Genomic DNA, 26,679 nt, shown 5'->3' on the forward strand with positions numbered 1-26,679 from the left:
CTTTCCCTGCATGAGAAGTTACATCAGAATAAAAAAAATAAGATTTGCTCCTTGAAATGAACGTGGGACAAGGATATATCCTTTACGACGAAGAGTTTCTGGACTGGCCGAAATAAATATCTTCCTCGGAGTTATCTGGTAGGCAATTTTTCCAAGAAAACTTTCATGTAATTGCATGCCCAGAGAGATTTCGAGTATGAGCCCATTGGCTGAAACTACAAGTCCTCTATCAAGTCTAATTTTATTTTTATTTTACTTTATTTATATATAACCTAGGAATACAACGGATTATTTTAATAATTTACCCTTATACAACCCGCTGGTTGCTCTTATCATTTTTGAATGAACGGACAGTTGGCTTATTTCTGTCCTTCTGCTGCCGGTTTTCCCTTGCAAGAGTTTCGTGGGATGAGGACCGCGGAAGCCTTGCCTCCCCCGCTGCCGGGCACGACACACGGCCTATTGGGCCGAGCCCCGTAGTTGCCAGGACACAAAATCTCTGTTTTGTCCATCATTTAAATCTTGGGAATGATAATTCAGGTGGTTACCGGTTGCCTTCCTAAATAGTGTTTTTAACGTGACACCATCAGTTACTGGCCGCCCCACTGGGGTCAGACGCCATTGCAGCCGCCTCACTGAGGAACAGACGCTGCGTGGACTACCTTTCGTCTGGCTCCTAACCTTCGACCTATCTGGCATGGGTAACCCTACCAGGAGCAACTATTATTACTCCTAATTATTACTCAAAGAAACTAAACGCAGTTATGATTAATAAAAATTATACCTCTGTTTACTTTTCGCATTCTTCAAGCTACTGCTTGAGATTTTATTTGAATAGTTTTGACGGGAAAAAACTGGTTATATAAGCATACTCACATACTTCAAGTATTTTTCTTTCCATAGGACTGCAAGATAGTTCCATGAAGGCATTAAAAGGTTTAAATTTAATCACATAACTTGGGAGCAATGTGGCCCATAAACCTCGTCTTAATGACCAATTCTTTTAGTTTTTCTCATTTTCCTCTTTCGTCCTGCTGCTGATGATTCCACAAAAACGAACCATAAAACAAAGCCCTCTGTCGTTTTTGCTCTCTACTTTTGTATTCCATGGGCGAGAGGACTTCAAATCCCACACTGTTCCATTCAGAACAGCGTTTCGGCGCTCTCAAGGCCTAATGAACTGGCGGTGTGTTTATTTCGCCGAGAAAGGGATTATGGGGGCGCCTTTGACATTCCTCCTTCGGGCCTCTCCTTCCCCCGCCCCGCTAATCTTGTCATACGCCCCTGGTTAGCGGGCAGGGGTAATTTTTTGCCCGTCTCTGCTTCTTCCAGATTCCTACGGGCTTTTCAAAGAGCATTCGTGTCCAGTTTTTTCCCTTCCAAGATGCCTGCTCAGAGCTTTAACAGCAGGCAATGGTAATCTCCACGATAAAAAACTTTATTTCAATAGTTTAACGTGCCCGATGCGTTTTGCAATTGTTATATTACGTGAGAAAATGATAGAGGGCAAGTGAATGGAAATGTTTCTACAAAGAAGGTATTTTATTTTGAGGTCGTTCTTTATGCAAACATATTGCGAAAACCATTTCTTCTTTGGCTACTCTTTGTCTTGGCGCTTTGCCATTGGTCACTCTAAATGAAAGCCCAGGAGAAAAGGTTTGTTAAGCAGAATGTTTTTCCCCAGTATTTCCTCGTTGGTTAGCGTCCATGCCGTACGCGGTAAAATAATGGTAAAACTTTTAAGGTTAGAATAAATGTAAATAGGCATAACTAATTGGTCAGATTAGCATAATTTTTTTTAATTCCAAGAAACTGCGGACGATGCCGCAACAGTAACTTTTGACGGAGTCATCCGCTAACGTGCATTACAATGCAAATATTTCAGCTTGAAAATCATTCGCCAATATCATCCCGGTCAAGGCGAATGATTTCTACCCTATGAAGTTATTGGATTGTATTAATTGTTTAGCTATAAACTCGGATGATAAAATACTGGCATTATTATTGACATCGAAATAAATACAGGTGCAATCCTTTATCACTACAAAATACTAGTGACGAAATGCGAATTTTGATTAGTTGGAATTTTTTATCGTTTTATTTAGTAGACTGTGAACCACATCTAGGGTGCGTGGCAGGGGGTGATTACAAATACATAAGTAGGTAGGATGATTAGGTAAGAAGGAAGTGGAGCAGGAAAGGTAACAGGGGCTGAGGGAGGAGCCTGGAATAAAGAAGAATGGAGGGCTGCGGGAAATTTATCTTTGGACTGAAATACTGATGATGATCAATCTCGTGATATTAGCGGCGTAATTCAGCAAGCCGCGGTGTACTAGACCTGTTTCTTGAAGAATATCAAGTAAACTATCCCGATCTGAAATTTATTTACATCTAAAGTTAATCGGCAATAGGTTACTGGAATGTAGTCCCAGGAAAATGAAACCAATATTATGAAAAAAAAGGAATCTGCTGTTTCAATAAAATGTTATAATCGGACAAAACATTTACAGTGGCGCGGACAATTATCGTTTCTGTCGCATCACAATTTAGTTACTCTCATCGATCAAGAGGGAACCTGAAAATCACTCACATGCAAAAGTAAATCACTTCCAAGTGAAATCACTTTTGACGAAATGACAAATATATAAGTTGAACATAAAACTTCCAAAATAAGACGGCTATAAAATAAAAATATTCCGAATTAAATCGATATCGATATAAAAAATTTATTCGATCCTTATTTTCGCAATAAGCATGAAGCATTGCTTCGTTATGCACGTGGGCCCGAATTATTGGTGTTTCTGGAAGACATATCAAAATGAGTGATTCGACGAAATATGAATCAAATACTGATTTTTCCAAAATATTCGCCAAAATCTGCGATTTTTCCTGTAGAATGAAATTTTTGGAGTTTTCCAGGTCAGGGAACATCATGCAGAAGGCCTCTAGTTAGGACAAGCGATGATCTTTCCATCTAGGCAACACTGAGGTTCATACAGGGTCACACCCAAAAGTGGTAGGACTGATTTTTTTACAAGAATTTTATTGACGATATACTTACATCGACTTAATAATCTTCAAAGTATGCTCCTTGAGCTGCTACACACTTAGTATAACGTTGCTCCCATTCCCCGTACGCCCGCTGGAAATTTTCTTTGGGGATGCTGTTGATGACCCACGTCAAAACCTCTTGAACGGCCTTTATCGAGTCAAAAAGTCGTCCCTTGAGCTGTCTTTTCATCAGGGGGAAGAAGAAGAAGTCCGGTGGTGCCAGATCGGGAGAACAGGGCGGTTGCGGCAACGTGGCAACGCCGTATTTGGCCAGGAGCTGTCTGATGACGAGCGCGCCATGGCACGGAGCGTTGTCATGATGAAGCACCCAGCAGTTTGCGATGGCCAAATCCTGTGAAATAATGCGTTGGACGTTGGATGCAGACAGACCCAACTGGTCTGCAATTTCTTCACTGGTTAAGCGTCGGTCTGTGTTCAGCAGTGTCCTCACTCTGTCCACATTCGTGTCGGTTCTTGCCGTCGACGGCCGTCCGGAGCGATGGTCGTCTTCAACGAGCCCCCTACCCTCTTTAAACAACTTGTGCCACCCAAACACTGTGGAACGGCTTAAGGCAGTGTCCCCATAAGCCTAATTGATCATATCGAGGGTCTCAGTTTCCGTCTTCCCGAGTTTCGCAAAATATTTCACGGAATAACGTTGCTCTAAATTCAGATTCATTTTGTTTTTCGACGCGGACAAAAAACTTGCTTCACTAAAAACGGTGTCCTCACTCAACGACAGCCCGCAGGTGACTGAGGTTAGTGTCGGTCTGTTGCTAAGAGCCCCTCCACCTTACTCTGCCAGGCAGACCCCCCTCCACCGCTCCGTTCGCGCCAGAGAAAATCAGTCCTACCTCTTTTGGGTGCGTTCCTGTAATTACGACTGCCTTCGAAATGCTCTAGTCTAATGGCAGGGATGTTTTGGTCTGATGCAATCCACTCCATAAGGTTTTCCCTCGGTCGTGTAAAAGGTCTGGAGTGACCTCATCCGCCGAAGTGACTGAAAACCAATCACGATTACTATTTATGTACTGGTTCCCTCAATCGCGGCAAAACAGTTGCCCTTCGAAAAAACTCGCGAATTTCTCCTTGATTCTTTACCGTTCCAAATTCAGTGTTCCCAAGGATTTGGAAACCTTGGAAAATTCAAAAGAAATTCATTTACACGTGGGTACGCGTGAAGAACTACGGGCGACGCGGAATAACATCGCGACTGCCAAAATGAAATTGCATTTGAACATCTCTAATGGTACACAAATTCGATACAACTTAAACATTTCCGATTTCGCGTCGTTGTGTAAGTACATGCATTCAATATACGCACAAATACTCAATATTAATGACTAAAGAGTGGGTTTTAAAAATTTTCAAACTTTGCGGTTCGTGTTTTGGCATGATTCGATGTGATGAATGAGCCGATTCACCAGAGGTCATTGCATTTGCAACCAGGTGTCGCCATCCGGGGCCGTGGTAGTCCGGTGGGTAGAGTGCTGGTCACCTGATCAGATTCGATTCCGCGTGACGTCTCTCGCCACCCTCAGCATCATTCGAATATGAATGTAAATTTCCTGGGTGGCATGTCTACCTGGGAAACCACCATAGGGGGCACTGGGAAAGGGGCACCATAGGGGGCACTCTCTCCCTCATGGCATAGCGTGTACATTTCACACAGCGTGTAAGACTTACTGGGTGAGCTCTAGCCTCACATGTTATGCTAACTATAGGGTGAACTACAGCGATTTTTCGCGACACACTTACATCATCGTCTTGAAGAACAATCTGAGCCTTCATTTTACGATTGTATTTTTTGGTATTTTTTTGTAACATGTAAAACACCACTAGGGTGTGTGGCAGGGGGTGAGTGAACACAAGACTAATTTTGACCCGAATATTTCCACCCCTACCGCTATGGGACAATGTTAATTTGATCCCTTTTCGTTCGTGAGAAAAATGACATGTTAAATCTTTTCTACACTTAATCTCTCTATTTATGTGATGTCGACTACCGTAGAACGATGTGGGTTATGATACTTATTTGAAATTCTAGAAATTCAGCAAAAACGTAAAATAGTTTTATAGGAACTAAAATATTTGGCGAGAATCGTTTGACTGCCGGTTGAAATGCAATTTGGTGTACAATCCACGTCTACATCTACATCTACATAACATCCCGCAAGCAGCCGCAAGGGCGCGTGGCGGGGGGTGTTAGGTCACCAACCGTAAAAAGGAACAATACCACACGCAAAACAACAACATGGAAAATTACACCCACAGCAGCGCACACACTCATGCAAAAATTCCTTCATCCAACACTCATGCAAACATATATGCCATAAATCAGCAAACAACTGCACCCCAGGATGCAGCACGAAAGCCATCCATATTTCTGTCATGAATGTGCTGCCATCCCGCCGAACCACGCATTAAGGTATGCAATTCAGCTATTCCGATTGTCCATCTGCTGCCGTGGTTGGTAAATTGTGGCGCACGGACAGGTTCCGGAAATGACGCCTTATCCCTTCAGCCTACTCCTCTGGGTTACAATACTGCCAATAACTTCTACCACTTCGTCGTGTGCCCTTTCAAAGCCCATGAGACCACTTAAAATTGTTTTTTTTAATTCATCTACATCTACTTTATAACCCGCAAGCCGCCGCAAGGGGGTGTGGCGGGGGGTGTTAGGACACCACCCGTAATTTAGAAAAGAAAAAAAACCGCATGCAAAAAAACCACAAAATCATGCATCCACAAAAAAACATGGTATACATTCATGTCACTCCCCACACACATGCAAACACTCAAACTACCAACTAACATACACATGCACCTGAAAGTATACCTAACATCATTGCAATGTTTAATTTTGTTCCGACTTTTAAATTCAATGTTTTTAATATTTCTAAAGTGACTTCGGTTTCTTACTATTATGATTCCTGATTGTTCGGGGAAAGAATGAGTATTTGTACCTATCTGTCCTGGAATCTATCTCCCTTAGTTTATCTTTGTGGTCTGATCTACCTATAGTACAGTGTGGGGCCATTATAATTCCTTCAGTGTCATAGTTAAACTCGTTTGTTCTGAACCTTTCCAAAAGTCTAAGTCTCGCTTGTTCTCTCCTCACTTCAAGTGGTTCCCAGTCTAAATCCACTAAGGGACCTGTCACACTTGTGTTCTTATAATAACAATTTTTAACGAATCTAGCGACATACATAGTGATATACATGTCCTCTTCCATCCTTAATTAAAAGTTTGGATACACCAAGAGTAGAGTGTTGAATGTAGTGACTACGTCACTTTAACATGGACCTCCTAATTCTCTGAAAACAAGGCAAACTGTAAAAAAAAAACTGGAAGGAAGTTTCCAAGAGTTAGGAAATAATGATCCTCTGCTACAGTTCCGAGAATCTTGGAGTGGCATTGAAAGTCACACTGCGTGTACACTCCAATGTAATGTATGTACTATAATTTACTCGGGTTAACATTCAAGTTAAATAAATTGTAATTGGACATAAAGATAGGTGGGTAATTAAATAATTCCTTATAAAATTCTATAGATGACTAGTAGATTCGGAAATGGTTTTTCCATCATTACATTCTTTATAGATATTGCAACGGTTGAGTGAAGTTAAAATATCACTTCCGATCATTCTAGTTGAATATAATTTGGCTATTAAAATGATATTTAGATGGCCAGACCCCTGGTCTTTTTGAGTAAAACGTCATTCAACCGAAGTAACATGTCGATGGAGTTTAGAGAATATGTAGGTATATTTGGCAAAGAAAATTCTGGTAGTTTTGCTAACTTTCTCTAAAATACTCCCCTTTCCAGACTTATGTCAAAATTGTTTCCACCGTCATGATTCCCTTTCGGTTACACGGCTGTTCCGCTCTCGGTATTCACCGCTCTGCCTCTGCTTATCGCAATACCGTCTCGTACTCCTTTGATCTCGATTCTCCATCACGGACCCTGAGCACATCACACGAATGACTTTCATCTCCAACTCTAAAGTTCCTTCAAAGGTCGAGATATTTTACCAGGGGCGATTATTTTTGATATTTTTCTATTCTCCTTCCCACAACACGAAACCTCGTGAAGTTAAGAGCGATATTTAATGCCCAAGTGCCCATTAGGGGATCGGGATGGTGCGGTGGCTAACGTACCGAGGGGGCCCGGGTTCAAATCCTGGAGACAAGAAATATTTTTCAGCGGTATCCCTACTTGATTTGATTTGTGGAGAGCAATTTGGGCGACTACGACGTCCGTCAGATGGGACGTTAAACTGCCGATCCCTTGGCGCCTTTCGACTAGAGTAGGTTAAAGCTGACGCTGGGTATCTCTCCACCCTTCTTTCTGTCCCATTCATATTTAATGGTGCAAATGACCTCGGCTGTCGGTCGCCTCCCCTAAATACTACTACTACCAAGTCACCTTTCAATTGAACCCGCATTTTGAGAATGACGCTGGACTCAGCGTTCCGTCGCGGCGAGAAGGTTGAAACTTGAACGCGACCCCCGCGTCAGATGTGCACGATCCCCACCCAACGACTCGTGGTGCTTGCCAACAGGTTTTGTGCTTCACTGGAGACCGTGCAACTTGCGAGTCCGTGGGACCGCACAAGGAGTTGCTGCGTTGTCGCAACAGCACCAAACAGGGAGCAGCGGCTAAACACTTAATTTCCATCCTTACAACACGATGGACAGGGCATTCGGGGACACGGTCGAGCTGAGAGGTCTCCGGTCTCCTCTGGTCTCGCCTTTTTTGCAGATAAGGCCTACGCAAATGGCTCAAGCACGCTTCCGAGGTGACCGATGACCCAGCGAGTACCCCATTTTCTGTTAAGTCAAAATTTATTAACACCTGGTTCCACATTCGACAGCTTCACGTGTCTTAACCATGCATAAAATTACTTTCCCGCTCCATCTTATGCTGTCTAATGTCTCTGCGATTGCGTTCGAGTTTGTAGAATCATTAAGAAAGGCAATTTGATTTTGTAATTTTTATGCTTGTACAGGGTGAAGCAGAATCGATTCCCTGATTTGACGGGCCACAAAAAAAATCGAAAATCAATAAACATAACTCGCGATAATTCAAAATTCGCAATACTTTTTGGACATGCCACATCTTTCGCATTAAATCCCTTTTTTAGATGCTATGCTTAGAAATACTCGTATTTTTATAGCTGACCATTGAAATCATCCATTTGTTATTACAGCTGAGGAAGTTCATAACTTAGTTAGGGCAAGTACCAGTTAACAGCAAGATAATATTAGCATTGCACTTTTGCGTACGGTTGTTCTTCAAAGATGAAGAACACCCGTACGTTTCAGATATGGCTGTTCTTCAAAGATGAAGAACAGCCATATCTGAAAAATAGATCCATATCTGTTTCTCAGAGATAAATAACTTAAATAAAGATTGAAAATTAAAGATGGCAGCAGTATATGCAATGGAGGCTGTTAGTATAAAAATTGCCTTCGTGAGTCATTACTTTCAGGCCAAAAACGAATTGAATCCAAAATTAATGGCACTCATTGAATATTGTCTTAATGAGGAATTTCATGGCCAATTAAAACAATTATGTTGCTTAAAATTTAATTTTTGCATCTGAAACTGCTGACAATGACCCTAAATGCACCCCCCGCCAAACGCCCTTGCGGCGGCTTGCGGGGTGTTAAATAGATGTAGATGTAAATTTTCCCTAAATATATTCAGGAACTAATCGTGTTGAGAAATGGGCTGAAAAATGAGCAATCACACTTTTACATTTGGATTTTACGGCCTCCTCGAGGCTGGATCTATTATTTTTTTTTCAACTCATTTCGCATGATAAATGAATTTGGCAAAGCTCGCACAATAATCCTAAGCGCCCTAAGTCCGCTTCAATTGTGAAATATTACATTAGTTAAATTCTACCGAAACATAAAAACTAATACCATTTCATAAGAAATTCAGAATATTTCAATTTTAGGTTGCTATCAAATGACTCATATCACGATTTCTTAAATTTAATACTGAAAAGTAGCGATTTCATACATTATCCAGCGTCAGAAACAAAGCGATTACAAATTAATGGCAGAGAACATATTGTGTTGGTAAGAAACTGACGTAATGGGCATGTTGTAAAATAAGGAAGATACTCTTCGATATGTGTTCCTTTTCCTTGTCGTTTTGCGGACTGCGGGATCGCAAAAGTTCAGTCAGAGGAAGAAATAAAAATTTCTTTCAAGATTCAATTTAATTACTCTTTCGCAAGAAAACATCAATCCCTGTCTTAATTAATTTCACGAACCAGTCAAAGATTCATAACATCACTTAAGACGTATTTCTACACAGGATCTATTAATTTGCACTACGTTCTCCTTCCTTGCCTTCGTCCACCGTGGTTTGGTCAAGTCTCGCAGCAGTCCCTCCCTCGCCCTCGTTCCTCCGCACCTTTCATTTCCTCCATACCTCCAAAAGACACCTCTCTCTCTCTCTCTCTCTCCCACGCCGTTCTCCACGGTCCACCACCCTTAGCTCCCGCGCGGACGGACTCTCGACTCTAATTGTTTCTTTCTCCTTTGGCACCTTTCTCAGAACGGCTCAGGGTCAAGGGTTTACTTCCGTCCGTCCGTCTTCGATTGCCAGGGCACCAATTAGGATTGAACTTGGTATTATTATATTTTAATCTACACATATCTTCTTAGTCCGTATTTTCACAAACCTACATTTTTTTATTGCATATTTTTCTCATCAGGGGCCTTTCACCTTTTATTTCGGCACGAGTATTGGCATTTCCAGTCTTGGCCCTTGCTTTTTCGCCTCTTCCTTAGCTCAAGAAAGAAGTGTCTTCGATGCCTGGATAGTTTCACCCTGCTCCCATGTTTATCTCCGCCTCCGGTGTTGTTGGACAATCGTTCCCGCTGCTAGTGTACCGGAACTCAATTAGTGTTTTTCTCCGGCCGTTCGCCTCCCAAACCCCCCTCTTCCCCCTTCCACGCCTCCCAGCCGCCGGGTAACTTCGCGAGTTGGGGTTTTGGGTCTGTCTACTTTTCTCTCACTGCAGCCTCCGTTGCCTCGTAAAACTTCCTTTATTTGCCGCGCGACGGCGAATGGACCCGCACAGATGAGGATTCCGTGGACTCGCCTTTTAAACTGATTATCGGAATCCGGTCGTTGTACCCGCGCCACGATTCCACGCGCCCATAATTGGACGACGACAATATTTATCTTCCCGGAAGAATGTTGGCGCATTAAGAGGATAGTTAACTGTTGATCAACCACATGTGAGCAATTACTCTGAGTGCGCGAGCAGCCATCGCATCACTACGAGAAATAAGTTCAGCGTTTCATTCTGCCGCACGAATTACATCTCATTATTTTTACACCGTCGTACGTAGGGTCCTGGCAGTGGTAATCAATCCCCGCATTTTCGTTTCCAGCACATTTGTTGGTTCGTCATGGCATCGTTAGTTAGCTAAACTTATGAAATCGTCTTAACAGCCAAGAACAGCTCTATTTCCATGTTAACGACACCTGAATCAATACTAATGTTTCTATTTGGGCTAAAACGATTTTCCATTTCAAATGCGTAATATCATTATTGAGTTATGATTCCTATAATTATATACTGCCTTCTGCATGTTTCCAAAAGTAAATTATTACATTTCTATAATATGTCAAATATAAAGACGATTCTAGCTTTGTGAAACATCTGCGAAATAGAAAAAGGCAGATGAACAAAAATATTTTTTTTGTATTTAAATAAGACTGCTTGTTCTGAATAGCATGTGTGCCTGCCCTGTTTTAACGTATTTTCTAGCCATTTACTATGTGTAGGCACAGGACTAAATGCTAGCCATGTTATACTCGTAATATATGTAGGCATATTGTATGATCGTTGTTCGGTCGCCCCCTTTCCACGCGGTTTTTGGTGGATCGCTGGTTTGCAGGAGCACGAGGAAATAGAGGGAATTAATGCAGAATAGTTGGCGGGCTACCACCCACTGCCACATGCCCTTGAGATGACTTGCGGGGTTTTATGTAAATGTAGCAGTGCTCTACTGTTCAGAGCAATCTCAATAGTAGAACAATCTTATTCTGATTGAGTAGGAGATGATTATTACGAATATTATACGAAACCTTGGATGAGTATTATGCACTTAAAAGTACAATTATTTTTCCCCCGAGTACGAAAGGAATGGAGTAGGCTTTGATAAATCCCCTGTGGCTGGCCTGAATGGTGAAAATCCACACCTTGTGCTATGTAAAGAAAGATGATTTTAGTATGTAATACCACGTTTGTGTATTTTATTATGCCCATGTAAACACTTCCGTTCAGTCGCGAATCGCGAAACAGGACGGATTCAAACCATGATTGGCACATCGCAAATTTTATTTAATAGTATTTTGCTGAATGACAATTTTAGGGAAGGCAGGGACCTGGACAAGGGGTCGAATGAAGAACATGCTGACAAAGCTGAAATTGAGGGTTTAGAAGACATTCGAAGGAACGTTATGACATATACCACCAACTGCATCTGAAAATAATGATTCGCGGTTTATAATATCATTATTGGATTGAATAATAATCCAGTTCGATGGAATTTATTTATTCAGGATACCTCGGCTTACTTATAACAGGAAACGTCCAGGTCGACTGAATGCGGGAGAATCACTGCATTGCGGTAGTTCAAGGGATTTCTTAGACCGAATTAATCCCGAAAAGAATTGACCACTTCAACTGGTGGCAACTTTTTCAATCACCACCTTGCACCGCCTCCCATAAATTTTCAACTGAATATTCTTTTTAACTCCTTCCTGTTAAGTGTAAAAATCGAATACGTGTAAAATTTATTTTAAAAAGTTGACAAATTTTCCCAAGAAACTGCGGGAGATGCCGCGACGGTAACTTTAAACGGAGTCATCCGCTAAATTTGAATTACAATGCAGCAATTTCAGAGTTAAAAAATCATTCGCTTTTACCGGGAGTTGAACCCAGATCCCTCGATGCCCGGCTGAGTGATTTAGCGACCAGTTAAGCTACCGAGACGTCATCTTACACTAAAAAATTTTTACTAATCAACTAACCAACAAATTTTCAACAACCATCTTGTAGATCAAAAGTATTAATAAAAAGCAATAAACATATATTTATACTGAGAACGTGGTAGTCTAGGGTTCGATTCTGGGTGACGCCTCTGGGCAATCTCAGCTTCTCTCAAGCTGCGTGGAAATTTGGGCACCAGGTCTACCTGGGAAACCAAAGGCAGCACAGGGAAAGGCACTGCCCCTCATAAATACCCTGATGAGTGTATTTCGTGAGCCGTTGCGCTTACTATTGGGTGAACTCTAACGCCACCTACCAAACCGGTTCATCACTGTGGTTTATATGAAAACAATATTTAAAAAATGCGACACGCTATTCTAACTGCCGGCCATGACCTGGATGCCCGATGACTGTGCCGAAGCGGGGAATTGCCTTAAACACTTCGAAAGTCGCCGCGTGAACACTACAAGTTTAAATTGCTTCAAAAATATGTATTGAAATAATTTTCTCACTGAAGGTTTCTTTGGGGGAGAGAGGGAGGGTCACTAATTGGTCGGTGTTCATTTCACTGGGGTCAAAAGAGTGTTCTCAATCCGTTACATTCTCTAGAAAGCTCTGCATCCATTCCACACAATTCACTATCTTGTGCTGACTAATCTGTGTGCGTGGTGGATAATAATATTCACATATCGTCGCCCGCCTTCGTTTTCCTGCGGTGCATGAGCGACCCGTTAGATCGCGCATGTCTTTCCGCGAAGTGAATTTGGAACCCTGATTGGGAGGATTTGGATTTGGTGGGCGCGCCCTATCCTCGGGTCCTTGCCACCCCGAACTCCGCCCCTTTCCTCCCCTCGCCCTTGATCTGCGTTTTCGACCCAGAGCTCGTCTCGTGCCAAATATGTTTTTTATTCGTAAATATGAATGATGTTTTCAAGGATTATGTCATATTATCTTCGCGTATCTATTTGGTGAATGCATTGTAAATGGTAGTCTGCTGCTTGCTCTTGATATTCTGCCTTTCTATATCTGTCGTCATAAGGTCCTAAAAATATTACAGAACACTGCAATAAGCAATTCTTTAACTCCAAATATTTACTGCCTTCCTTCATTCCGTCCACCGTGACTAATCTATTCTTCCTCTCCTTCGCTTAGCCCACATTCTCGTCCCCATGCCACAGACGTCAACAGCCAGTCCAAACGCCCTCCATCATCCACGAAATACCCGGAAAGGTGCCACATGGGCGCGTGCCGGGGGGGGGGTGTTAGGCCACCACCCGTAAAAGAGGATAAAACCACATGCACAATCAGCATATTTATTCCAACCTACGAGTTATATCCCACAAATACGTGTACTGGGGCAATCTGGCGGCCATGACGCGGACTGTAGCCCCGCCCACTAGCGGCGCTAGTTGCCTGAAACCCAATGAGCCGTCTGTGCTTGGCGGATCGTCGAGCTGTGCGCATGGTGCCAGTTATGTCAGTTTCTGTGGTCCTTGTTTTTACTGTTTGTAGAATGTGAAAATTGACCAAAACACGGCGCAAGGAATCAACATCAAGTTTTTGGGTGAAGTGCGGTGAAAGTTATCAAGAAATTACCGAAATGTCGACAGCTGTTTTCGGTGATAACGCTCTGAAGAAAATATCAGTTTTCAAGTGGATTAAATCAAACCAAAAAATCAAGAAAAAGCCGATCGAAAATCAAAGTCATGCTCCTGGTTTTCTTTGATGTCGAAGGTGTTGTCCATCATGAATTCCTTCCTGAAGGACAAACAGTGTAAATGCTGAGTGTTCTACCTTACAGTTCTCAAGCGTTTGAGAGATCGCGTGCGTCGTGTGCGACCGAATTTGACTATTGAAGGCGATGGATGGATCCTTCTTAACCATTACAATTCAGCGTTGATTGCTCACCAGTTTCTAGTAAAAAATTCAATCAATATCCTTGATCATCCTTATTCGCCAAATCTCGCCCCCTGCGACTTTTTCCTGTTCCCAAAATGAAAAAATGTGACAAGGGAACATGGCTGGGAAGATGTGGACAGAATACAGCGAGAAACGAATAGAAAACTAAAAAGCCTAACTGCCTAAAGTACTTCCAAGGGTGCTTTAAACAAGATGGAAAAGAAGATGGATTAAATGCATAGCAACGAGTGGAGAGTACTTTGAAGGGGACAAAATCGATGTAGACTAAATTTGGCTAAATTAAGTTTTTATGGCCTCAGTTCGCGTATTTATTGGACAGACCTCGTATACTCACAGAGGTGCATATATTAATGCAAAAACCTTTTTAACATACAAGCATGCAAATGCATATACTATCAACTAACAAACACATGCACCTAAGAATGTAGTAAATATTTATCCAATAACGTGCCAGCTAGACTGGAGGGTGAAATTCCAAAACCACATGGACGTGCAATAGTCTACTCCCCCAAGGACACAGAGGGAGGGAATGCGACAGAAGGCCGCGGGCAGCGGGAGGGTCCCCCACTCTACTTGACATCCACTCCACTTGCCTCCAAATACCTCTATTGTATTCGAAGTAACCCTATGACTCAAAGAGCTAGTTTCCGAGCCGTGAAAAGAATTCATCCAGCCTATGTTTTCATTAATTTTTCACTGCATATTTACTTTGGGACATATCTTTAACTAAAAAACATTTGCTATTGCTTCTTTGTCAAAAGCTGAGGGATGAAAACTTTGATGTTTCAGAGATGGTATAATAGTGTTTGTGAACAGTTTGATCTTCAGTCCAGAAGGTGATATAAACATCGTATTAAAACCGGTCGTGAATAAAATATAATTTGTGGAAAGCTGCCTTCTTCCATCTGCAAAATAAGGAAGAAGTTGGAGAAAGCGACCCCTCAAGCTCACTTCTTTAGCTAAGCTAATTATTCCATTAGTGCCCTCGTCACTTCGCCCACCTTCATCTAAAGCCATCCCTAAACCGGTCAACGGTTCTACCTGCCGTGATTCCAGCCTCCTGAACGTTTCAAGTGTTATCTCAGCCTTTCTGCTTCTTGAGGTCTTCATCATCCTCCTTTCCTCATCATTGAATCTCTTTTCAAGCCCATCACTATCACCTTGTAAGTCAATCAGCATTGATTGTGGCAACCATGAGTTGCACGTGTTTTGCGTCGATTGCTTACCGATCTTTTCCGTAATATATGGTCTGCTATTATTTACTAACGGGATCGTTAAATCTTTCGGATTAAGTCAGTACATTTATTAGTATGCAGTAAATATTCGGGGAATATGTGGACGAGGCAAAATAAATTAGGATTTTTCAGAAGAGTACTGAGTAAGTGTGATGAAGAGGTCAAAGAGAAATGTTATATTTCGCTGATTAGACCTCAGTTAGAATATGCCGCTAGTATATAACGGGATCCTCACGAAGTTGGATTGAGTGCCGAATTGGATGGCGTGCAGCGCAGAGGAGCTAGGTTTGTCAAACGTAGTTTTTATAAACTTAGTAGCGTATCCAAAGTATTACAGGTGCTAGGGTAAGAATCACTCGCGTAGCGAAGGTGAAATTACAGATTGAATCTCTTGCATAAATCGGAAGGACTTCTCTTTAGCAGTGATGTTGAAAATGTATTATTACCCCCATCGTACTGAGGTAGCAGAGATCATGTCAATAAAATTAGAGAGATTTAGTGTGGATCATATGGATTTAAGATGTTGCATTTTCCATGAACGATAGGGGATCATAATAACATTTTTCGACCGCGGTAGGGGTCATATTCGGGTAAAAATTAGCCTGTTGTGTATTCACCCCACCACACCCCAGTGGTAGTGGGTAATAAAAGGAAAAAAAGTGAACTCAATTCGTAAACCTCCATTCATTAGGCGCGCGGATTACGTAGAGGGATTCCTGGGAACGGTGGCAGCGAGGGCCGTTTGTGTTTGTTACGGCGACTGGGAGGCGAGACGCCCGGGAGAGGGGTCTCGCTCGCTCCGATGAACCCTTTGGGTGGGGACCCTGTCTCGGGGAAGAGGGAAAAAGAAAACACTCATCGAACTTCTCCCGAACACGGCTTTAATCCATCCATTTGATCCGTCCATTCCCTCCTTCCCTCCCCCCCCCCTTCCGCTTAGCAAGCCGTGTTTGAAACTTTCAAACACACGGACGGGGTGAGTTCTCCCTGGCCGATCCCTCTTCCGCCCGGCCCTCCGCGGCAGTGGAGGGCGCCATTAGCCGCGGGGATGGACGGCTCGTCGGTCTTCCGCTCCCATCGACGTCGCCCGTGTTTGCACTCCTCGTAAAAGGTTAACGCAAACTCCATCTCCGGGTGCTCCCACGAAGAGGGCCCGCGAGTCCCAGCCGCGTCGGCACCACCGTGCTAATTGCCTCCCCCACTCCTCCCTTCTAAAGGAATCGCTTCATTCCTTTTCTCTCCGATTCAGTACATTTTAATAGATCCCTTCAAATATGGAGTCGAAGCCATTCTCCAACAGTTGAGTCACGGTTGAAAGGCGTGACACAGCGTGATGGTGAGGCATCTCTGGCCCCTAAATGGACCTGCACTCCCACGAATTCTTAAAATCAACTATCGACTCCACCGTTTCTTCCAAACGTCATTTAAAAAAAAGACCAGAGCAGCCAACAGGGAGTCGCTGCTTTTTAACAGCTCACTTTTAAAGAGGCCCCTCTCATAATACCAAGCCCGATGCATCCCAAATTCACACCTTAGCAGGTTGGTAAGGGGTACCAGTTCCTTATTCTCTCTGGCAACTGTGGTTTCCGCTAGGTCTGCTACGCAATTTGTCACTGGGACCATGGCGGGAGGCGTCATGATCCCAGACTTTTCGTGTATTGTGGGAATTTAATCTTGTATACGCCTATTTTCGACAGAGTGCACCTATTATTTCCTTAGGTGTTCCTCCTTTTATTGCAGTCGCGAATAGTGCGCGGAAAAAACGAATACTCGAATCTATCAGTTCGACAATCTAACTCTATAATTTTGTAGCAATTGTCGGCCTTGCCAATGTAATTAGGGGGCCTAATTATATTTCCAATGTCGGATGCTAAATTACACGCTTAATATCTTTGTAATAAGTTTGATCTTTCCCTGAGTTTTCGCATATCTGAAGGTTCCCACCCCAGATTCCGTATTAAATGTGTGAGGCTTTGTGTCCTTTGATATAACACATAACTCAGGGTCATCACCCGAGATCAAACCCGGACCCTGTGGCCAATAGCCCACCGGTCTAACCTTTAGGTATCCGCGACTCCACCCCACCCCAATCACTTGGCAGTCACTTCTCGGAAACTGAGCACAATTACCTTATTAGAACTTCAGCCGAAGAATCAACAGACTACCGTGCGAGAACAATACAGTTCGTGGCGAAAAAATCCTAGCAATTTATATTAACTTCGCTTCGTATTAACAAGGACCGCCATTAAAGGAAAAATCTTTTTAAATACGTAAATTAATCTTCGTTATAACTAGTGCAGTAATAATATTTTAGCGTCAAAACCCGAAGGAAAATATGCCTTTCGCAAAATTCAGTGCTCTTTTGAGCTTTAATTAATTAATTTATTTTAGAATTACGTTGCAATTAGGCAATTGTCCTGGTGGCAACGGTCAAGTTTGGTCAATGATCACTCTTACAACGAAAATTACATACACACACGCTCTAGAAAAACTGATATTCTTACATACAGTGACACTTCCACATCACATACAAAATGCTGTTCACTTCACATGCAAACAATATTTTAATAACTACAATGAAGTTTATTACCCAGTGGCTGCTTTACATTTATACTTAAAACTTCTAAAATTGGACGGAAAGGGCTCAAACAAACCTCCAGGCAGCTGGTTCCAATCATTAATAGTTCTATTTAAAAAAGAGTATTTTTTCTTATTTGTTTTCTGCGTTCTTATTTTTATTTTGAAACTATGGTCGTTTTTTCCCTTAAAGTTAGGCTTTTCTATCCCTTGCCATAAATCTTCCCACGCTTCGTCCTTCTTAACAATTCTATACATCGCGCCTAACCTACTCCTTTTTCTTCAATATTTCAAACTCTCCCCTTTCAGTATATCCAAAACATTTCTGTGACACTATTTGTTCTTTTGTACTTTCCGAGTACATATCTTGCTGCCTTTCTTTGAACTTTTTCTATCTTTTTAATATGTCCCATCTCATATGGATCCCATACTCTGGTCGAGTATTGTTGGATAGGGATAACCAGTACCTTATATGCTTTTTCTTTTGTGGCTACGCTACCTCCATTTAAATTTCTTATTACCCAATGCAATAGCCTTCCGTGTCAAATTATCTACTTAGACCCCCCATCCAAGATCCCTAGTTAAGTAAATACCCAAATATTTGCATTGACTATGCATGGGATTCTTTCTCCAAAGAATGTAAATTTCCTTTTCTGTATTCTTTTTATTTGAAAAATTTATATGCTTACCCTTACTTACATTAATGCCCATATTATTATTTGTAACCCAGTCACCCAGGCGATCAATGTCATTTTGTAGTATTACGCGGTCATTTACATGCTCTAACCGTCTGTATATAATGCAGTCATCAGCAAAGAGTCTTATTTGGGAATGTATATTGATTGGTAGATCGTTTACGATTCACAGAGTATTGTATTAGCCTGCAATTTTCTGTATTTCTTCTAAATGTAGTGTGTGTCGCATTCAATGTTAATTCAATCTCACCCGCCCAGATACACACACACACGATATCGTATTGTATCTTTCACTCCCTTTGCTTTGTGGGTGCGCGTATTCGAAATAAAGGTCCGGAATGTTCATTGACTGCCCAGACGGGCAAGTACGGATAAACCGTCCTGGTGAGTGAAGTCTCGCCTTTACCGGTCACTGTAGTGCATGACAAATGCATGGCATTGAAAGTAATAAACATGGCTGAAGTATAAGTGTGGTTTGCGAGAAAGAAAAATTTAAAACTAAGAATAAAACATGAAATCTTAGCCTAACGAGAAATAAAAGCCGACAGGGAAGGGCTTTCATACAAACAAGTACAAATAAGAACGTCAGTAAGAGTACTAAATGCCCTGAGTTTAGGTTACAAAAGGACAGTTATTCCTTTTTACTATTTTTTCCCAAAAACACTATTCTTTTACATATATTACGTCTATATCGCAATCACATATTGGTCCTTCAATACGTCCTAAGAAAACCAATTTATGACGCTAGTAGTAGTAAATTAATTTGTTTTTCTATTTTTCATTGAGACTTATCGAACGAATGATGTCTTGTTTCTGATACTTTTAAAAACCCTCGTCTCTCCGATCACATTCAGCCGTCGTGGATGCCTCGGACATGCATCAGTCCCCTCTCATAAATGGCTACCCTTCAGGGAACCCACTCTCGTTCCCGCTGCCGACATGACCAAAAAAGCTTAGCACACTCTCGCGAGCGCATACAGCCCACATTTTGTCATATTCACACTCATCGCCACTGCCCGCCCCTCCGGGTTCAACCCCTAAATAGTCTCATCTAATCAACAGTCACAGATTTAATACACAAAGTTTGTATAAAAAGTATCGGCAAAAGATTTTTCCACACGTGGATTGCGTGAAGTGCTGAATTCAGACTGTCGGTTAAGTGCGCGCATAATATCAGTATTGTCATTGCTACAATATGAAAGTGCACACACCAACATTGATGAAAATTTGGGGATGCGAAAGATCTAAAGCGCTCAACTCGTCCTCCCGAAGATCTTTGGACGGACGACCAAAAGAGCAGAGTCGAGTGTCTGCTTGCGAAGACCTTGTGCGACGGGAATGAATGGCTCTCCTATCCATCCCCACCCCCTCTTAATGCCATCTCTCAAAAGTGTGATTCTCACGGGCCAGTGGACTTAATATTAGGTGAGCTGAGATTAGGAGGAGTAATTTTTTCTATCGGGCCAAACTTCATTTTCAATGCTGTGGCGATATTTCAGCACGACATAAAGGCGGTGTGATTGGAAAGAACTAGAATCAAAATAAACTTCCTTCTTCGGAGAGACTAGTGCAACAGTAATAGGCATACGACATGAATAGTGCGTTGAAATTTGTTAAAATCGTAAGAACGTATGCACAGCTGAAGAATTTTTTCGCTGGTCAATTAATCTACATTTGAGCTTAGCAATAATTCCCTTTGAGTTGACACCTTCCCTCAAATTAATGAGAATATTGGGATTTTTTCCACCGCCTGCACAAATTATACTAACATCCGTCCTAATTAAGTTGAAATTGAAATAAAATTTCCTTCCGTGTTTTGACGCATTAAATTGGCGTGGTCGTGGGTGGGCGGAAATGCAAGCCGACACCGCGTGTTGAACGTGGAGTCCGCTGCTAACTCGCGCGGTGCCTGTAGCCCGCTTCCCCTTCTCACTGCACCGCCAACCTCCCTCCCGGCACCCTCGAGAGATCGCGTTGGCAACCGTAATGGGAAGAGTCGCTCTGATGCCGCCGTCTCATCGGCGTGAAGGCTCTCTGAGGAGTTGAATTCACGATCATTGCTAAAGTTTCGGGTTCGGTTACAGAACTTCCGCTCTGCACAAAGCGTGCCTTTAGTCCTGATCGTTACGAAGGAACGCTAAGGAGAAACCGATGGGAAACCTTGTTTGCTCAACTCATGAAGGAAAATTGGGCTTGCCTAAATAGCTCAGAAACGTCAGAGAACTTTATCGGCGTAACAGCACCAAATAGCTCACTGCCCTCGACAAAATGTATTACCGTGGAGGACTCGTATTTTGTGAAAAAAATAACGAGGATGAGGAAAAATAAGTCGGTGGGACCGGATATTATCTCAATTGATATTCTAAAACTGTGAACGATCTGATATCTCTGCTTCCGCCGTTCCAATTTGGGCCACAATTACAGATTGGTGAGCGACACTTGGATGAACTACACGTTCGTCAGTGGCCAACCTTTTGAGATGACGATGATGGTGATATTGAACGCATTAGACGAATAATATTCCGAAGCTTAACTCGATCATTATTCATTCGCAGTGAAAACCTACTGAATGGCTGTGCGATAATCTGTGCGTGGAAATGAATAATGGAGCTGTCTTAAAGAAGCTCAATATGGAAATGGGCCTAAGACAGCATTGACAAGATCGTTAAACGATGACGTTAAAAAGCCATTACGTCGGAGAACTTAAGCCTCGATGAATGCCTCGATGCGGTGTAAGGCTCCAAGAAAATTGCCTCCGAGACTATAAATTCAAAGCAATGATTTAGCCCTATCAGACTGTTTTTCTCTTTCCCTCGCATTCAAATGATTTCCTCCGATTTTTCATTTCGTTGCCATCATCAATATTGGTAACCCACCAATTGCAGATGGGTGTTGGCTAGTCTCACAACTAGCATTAGTGTATATTGCTCGCCAAATACATCTCTACAGGATACCCGGCCAGCCGCCATGAGGGCGTGTGGCGGGGGGTGTCCTTGGCCACCAACCGTAAAACATAATAAAACCACATTCAAAACCAAATCATGTTACTTCTACACAAATATTAGATCGATCATGTACTCGATATATATAATAATTACACGAAAGAAAGTACTTACATGTAAAAATATTCAATAACAGGGTACGTATATTTAAATCACACTGTAGATCTGTTAGAAAGATGTGTCTAGTAAATAAAAAGAATAACATGCAGGATATCGACATAATATATACGCACAATACCAATTCTAATTATCTCCTACGCGATTGACGTCGTATCTACAGTTATCTTGATCTATAATGGTATGAGGAAAAAACGGCACTTTAAATTTATTCGTTCTACATTAAATCTCCCTGATTTTACGTTGGTGATCTGTTCTTCCAAATTATTTTGTGTGCATGTAATATGTCTTCAACATCCTCACATAAGTAAGACGCCTCAAAGTTACGCAGTAATTTTAATCTGTATTTAAGCCTACGGTCAACTAGCGGCTAACATCAAGCCTGCAATAACCTTGCTTATACTTGTTTATGTTTGTTTTGCTACCTTGCTCATAACAACTTTTCACAAATCGAGCTGCTCTACGTTGCACTTCATCTAGTTCCAAAATTAAGCCTTAAAGCGTACTCAAGGTGGTGTCAAACTAACCTAACTTCATGGATAAACAGTCGTTTTTGCGTGTAATAATTTGATTCTTCAGCGTTTCAAAATCCCACCGGGCTTGACACTACAAATAATTTTGTATGACGATACAACCATAATCGGTATGGCGACTATAGCGATTCCACGGTCTACCACATATTGCGTTTGGTGTTCTCCTTGCGAGCGATGTTACAATAATATTTCATTGCGTCATTGGCAAATTAATTCATTCTCGACCCGCGGGATAACAATTCGTTCTTTTATTTTAAAAGGATGTAGGTTGATTCTTTGGAGAGGTTTTAGACGCTATCATCCCTTCTCCAGGCAACGAAAGCCGAAAGGGTTCTTCAATGGTGACCTCAATTGATACCACAATGCTCAGAGAATCAGTCAAAATGCTAAAGGTTTTTGACGCAGCCAGAACAATGTTCTAGAGTGTAATTGCCCACAGTTGTGCATCAAGAAAAGTAAATGAAGGAGCAAATAAAATTCAGGGAGTAATTTTGGATTATTCAATGTGGCCATTTCATTGAACAAAGCCAAGACAGCTGAAAGGAATAATGTTGGAGTGTGTAAATAACTCCGATATTAGAACTTGTGTCATGCCACGGAGGTAGTCCTAATTCTGGTTGGACTAAAATAAAGGGAGGATAAAAGGATGAGGAGATAAAGAGACACATCAGCCACGAAAAAATTCTCTTGTCTTTGCTAACAAAAGACAATCCAATATCCTACTCTACATCAATTCCCTCCTCTTCTCTGAGTACTTCCTTCCTCCGTTCAACCTATCCAAAATTCCTATATTGTTCCTGCCCTTTCCTCGTTTGCCTAACATTCTCCCCTCTATTACAGTCTTCAACATCCAACTGCCAGTCAATACGCCCTTCATCCACTTTTCCTGCCTCCATAGGATTTCTCCCAACAAACCACTCCATCGCCCACCATACCAAACTTCCTCATTTGTTTTCTTCTCGGTCCATTTCACATTCTCCATTCTTCTCCACACCCACTTTTCAAAAGCCTCCAGTCTACGTCTATCCTCCTGCTTCAATGAACACGTTTCCGCGCAGTACATAGCTACGCTCCATATCAAAGTTTTTACGAGTCTTTTCTGAACATCCTTACTCAAAGTCCCAGTCATCAACTCCCTCCTCCTTGTGAAAGCCTCTTTGCCAAGCGCAATTCTTCTCCTTACGTCCCTACTACTTTGACCGTTTTGGTCCAAAACACTTCAGAGATACGTAAACTGTTCTACCTGCTCTAGTTTTTGCCCTCCTATTTTAATGTTAAGCTTAGCCTTTTTCTTTCTAGAAAATCGCATAACCTTTGTTATATTAATATTGATTCTCATCCCATACCTGTCGCACTGAATTTCCAATTCACTAAGCAATGCTTGCAGCCCCTTGGCTTGGTCATCAGCGGACCTAATTGATTTTACGAATTCCCCGCCCACCTTCATTCCTACCTCCAGTTCTTCCTATGCCTCTTTGATCATTTCCTCTGCATACAGGTTGAACAGCAACGGTGATAATTGGCAACCCTGCATTACACCCCTTCCTAACACTGCCCATCCTGACTCCCCGTTTCCCACCCGCACCTGAGCAGTCTGAGACATGTACAGGTTGCGGATTAGCCTCCTTTCCCTCCAATCTATTCCTATTTTCTGCAATATACTCATTAGTTTTTCCCAATTCACTCTATCAAACGCTTTTTCGAAATATACGAAACAGGCAAATACTTCCTCATTGTATTGCAGATACCTCCTGGTTGTGTCCTATATTCCTCTCGATTAATTGTCTCATTACTGCAATAGCATCACGCGTACCTCTCCCCTTCCTAAACCCAAACTGATCATCCCCTAAGTAATCATTTGCCCTACTCTCTATCCTTTTGTTTATGATCCTGAGAACAAATTTAGCTGCGTGGGATATCAAACTAATTGTCTTGTAGTCCTCACATGATGTAGCTTTTACCTTTTTCGGAATGGGAACTAAAACTGGTCTCACAAAGTCTTCCGGCCAGATTCCTTCCTCATAAATACTACGAATCAGCCCATATAGCCTCTTCCTCCCACATTTTCCTAAGCATTTTAAAAGTTCCACGGGGATGTTATCTACCCCCACGGCCTTATTTAGTTTCATCTCCCGTAGTGCCCTTTCTATCTCATCGTCTAGTATGCCTGGACCTAACCTCTCTTCCTCTACGTCATATTCTTTTTCAATGTCTAACATTGTTGGTCTAAGTTCTTTACTATACAGTTTTTCCATATACTTCTTCCATCTCTCTTGGATCTTTCCTTCGTCATCTATCACCTTACCCGCCTTATCTCTAACTGTTAGCATAGATCTCCCTTTCTTACTTCCCGATAAAGATTTAACTTTGCTGTACAGCGCACCGATTTCACTCTTCCTCTGTAGACTTTCCATATCCTCGCACTGTGTTTCCACCATGCTTCTTTTGCTTTATTTGTTGCCCGCCTCAATTTATTGTTAAATTCTTTGAACTTCATTTTGCCTAATTCTGTATTTACATTCATCCATTTTCGCCGCTCATCCATCTGTGTAATCATCTCATCCGTGATCCATGGTTTCCTAGTCCTTTCAGCGTTAACGGTTCCAATAGTGTCGTTTGCGGCTTTAGACAGCCCTTTCTTGATACTTTCCCATTTTCTTCCATAGTACTTAGCTCTTTACCATCCTCCATGATTTCCTCTACCACCTGTTTGTATTCCTTCTTTTTCAATCCATTTAATGCTTTTACATTCCATTTTCTAACCCGCCGCCCTGCCTTATCTTTTTGAAACGGACGCTACATTTCATAACCACTAAATTGCGGTCAGAGTCCGCATCCGCTCCTGGGGAGCTGTGGGAATTTATCACACTGTTCCTAAACCTGTGTCTAACCAGGATATAATCTAGCTGATACCTTTCTGAGTCACCTGGGATTTCCGATGTATACCTGCGTCTTTTGTGGTGTCTAAACCAAGTGTTGGATATGACAAACCCCAGTATCCTGCAGAACTCAACGGCTTTCTCCCCGCGGTCATCCCTAGTGCCTAAACCGTAGTCCCCCACCTCACCACCACCTCTTCCTTCGCCTACCGTCGCATGCCATTCCCCGATCACTGCAGGTACATTCCCAGGGGAACACTGCAGGTACACACGCGATTATGTCCACTAAGTGATTGTATATGCTATTGACCTCTTCTTCCTTGTGGTTGCTCGGTGGCATGTATACCCGAATAATAACCAAGTTCGTCGGTTCTGCTTTTATCTCTATTAGTAATAATATATCCGTTACCGTCTCTATGTTGACTACGCTTCTTCCTACCTCTTTATTCAATACTATGGCAACCCGTCGTTGGCTCTCGTCTCCGTCGCTGTATATTATTCTATAATTATCACTCCAGTAATCCCCACTATCCTTCCATCTCACCTCGCGTAGACCTGAAATATCTATATTTCCTCTTTCCATCTCTCGCTTGATATTCTCCAATTTCGCTGTCCTATTCATGATCCTAACATTCCACGTTTGTATTCTAACAAATTTGGTCTTCCTTTTCTGCGTCTTCTGTCCTGCTGCTGCCGGTTTTCCCTTGCAAGTGGGATGACGACTGCGGAGGCCTTGCCTTCCCCGCTGCTGGGCACGACACACGGCCGATTGGGCCGAGCCCCGTAGTTGCTACGACTCAAAATCTCTGATTTGTCCATAATTAAATATTGGGAATGAAAATTGAGGTGGTTTCCCGTTGCCTTCCTCAATAGTTTTTTTAACGTGACACCATCACTTACTGGCCGCCCCACTGGGGTCAGACGCCATTGCAGCCGCCTCACTGAGGAACAGACGCTGCGTGGACTACCTTTCGTCTGGCTCCTAACCTTCGACCTATCTGGCATGGGTGACTCAGGAGCAATAATTATTACTCCCGCCAGCATAGCACTAGGGGTCATCGGAACGCACAAGCCTTTCCACCACGTCAAGGTTTTAGTCCGGGGAGGGGATATTATATATATGTATATATATATATATATATATATATATATATATATATATATATATATATATATATGAAATATCTTCGAAATGGAACGCTCTTCGGCGACACACAAATATATAAAAACACAGATGTAGATTTTTAGAATATAGAGACACAAAGAAAGGACACTCACAATTTGTTATTTTACGTTTCGACAGCACGGCTGTCGTCTTCAGAATGGCGTTCTCGGGGAAGAGCGGAGAGGATGTGCGGGGGAGAGGTGGGGGAAGGATAGGTAAAGGGACCAATAGGAAATGAACAAGGGGGTGGGGGGGAGTAGTAGTATGTAGGCAGCCAATTGATGCATTCAGTGGGCTTGGTTCAGCCCGGGCGGTTTGAATGATTGGGCCACCCAGATATGCGCCATCTCGCGGGTTCTCACCTCTATTATACTCTATGCCCTGCCTTCTACGTGGGCGAATGCACGACCGCACTTTCCCTCCGCATGAATAACCACCGATATTCCACCAAATCTCCCAGCTTTCTTAATTATCCC

This window comes from Hetaerina americana, unplaced genomic scaffold, assembly GCF_022747635.1.
Source record: "Hetaerina americana unplaced genomic scaffold, ioHetAmer1.1.p SCAF_7, whole genome shotgun sequence".
Classification (NCBI taxonomy): Eukaryota; Metazoa; Arthropoda; class Insecta; order Odonata; family Calopterygidae; genus Hetaerina; species Hetaerina americana.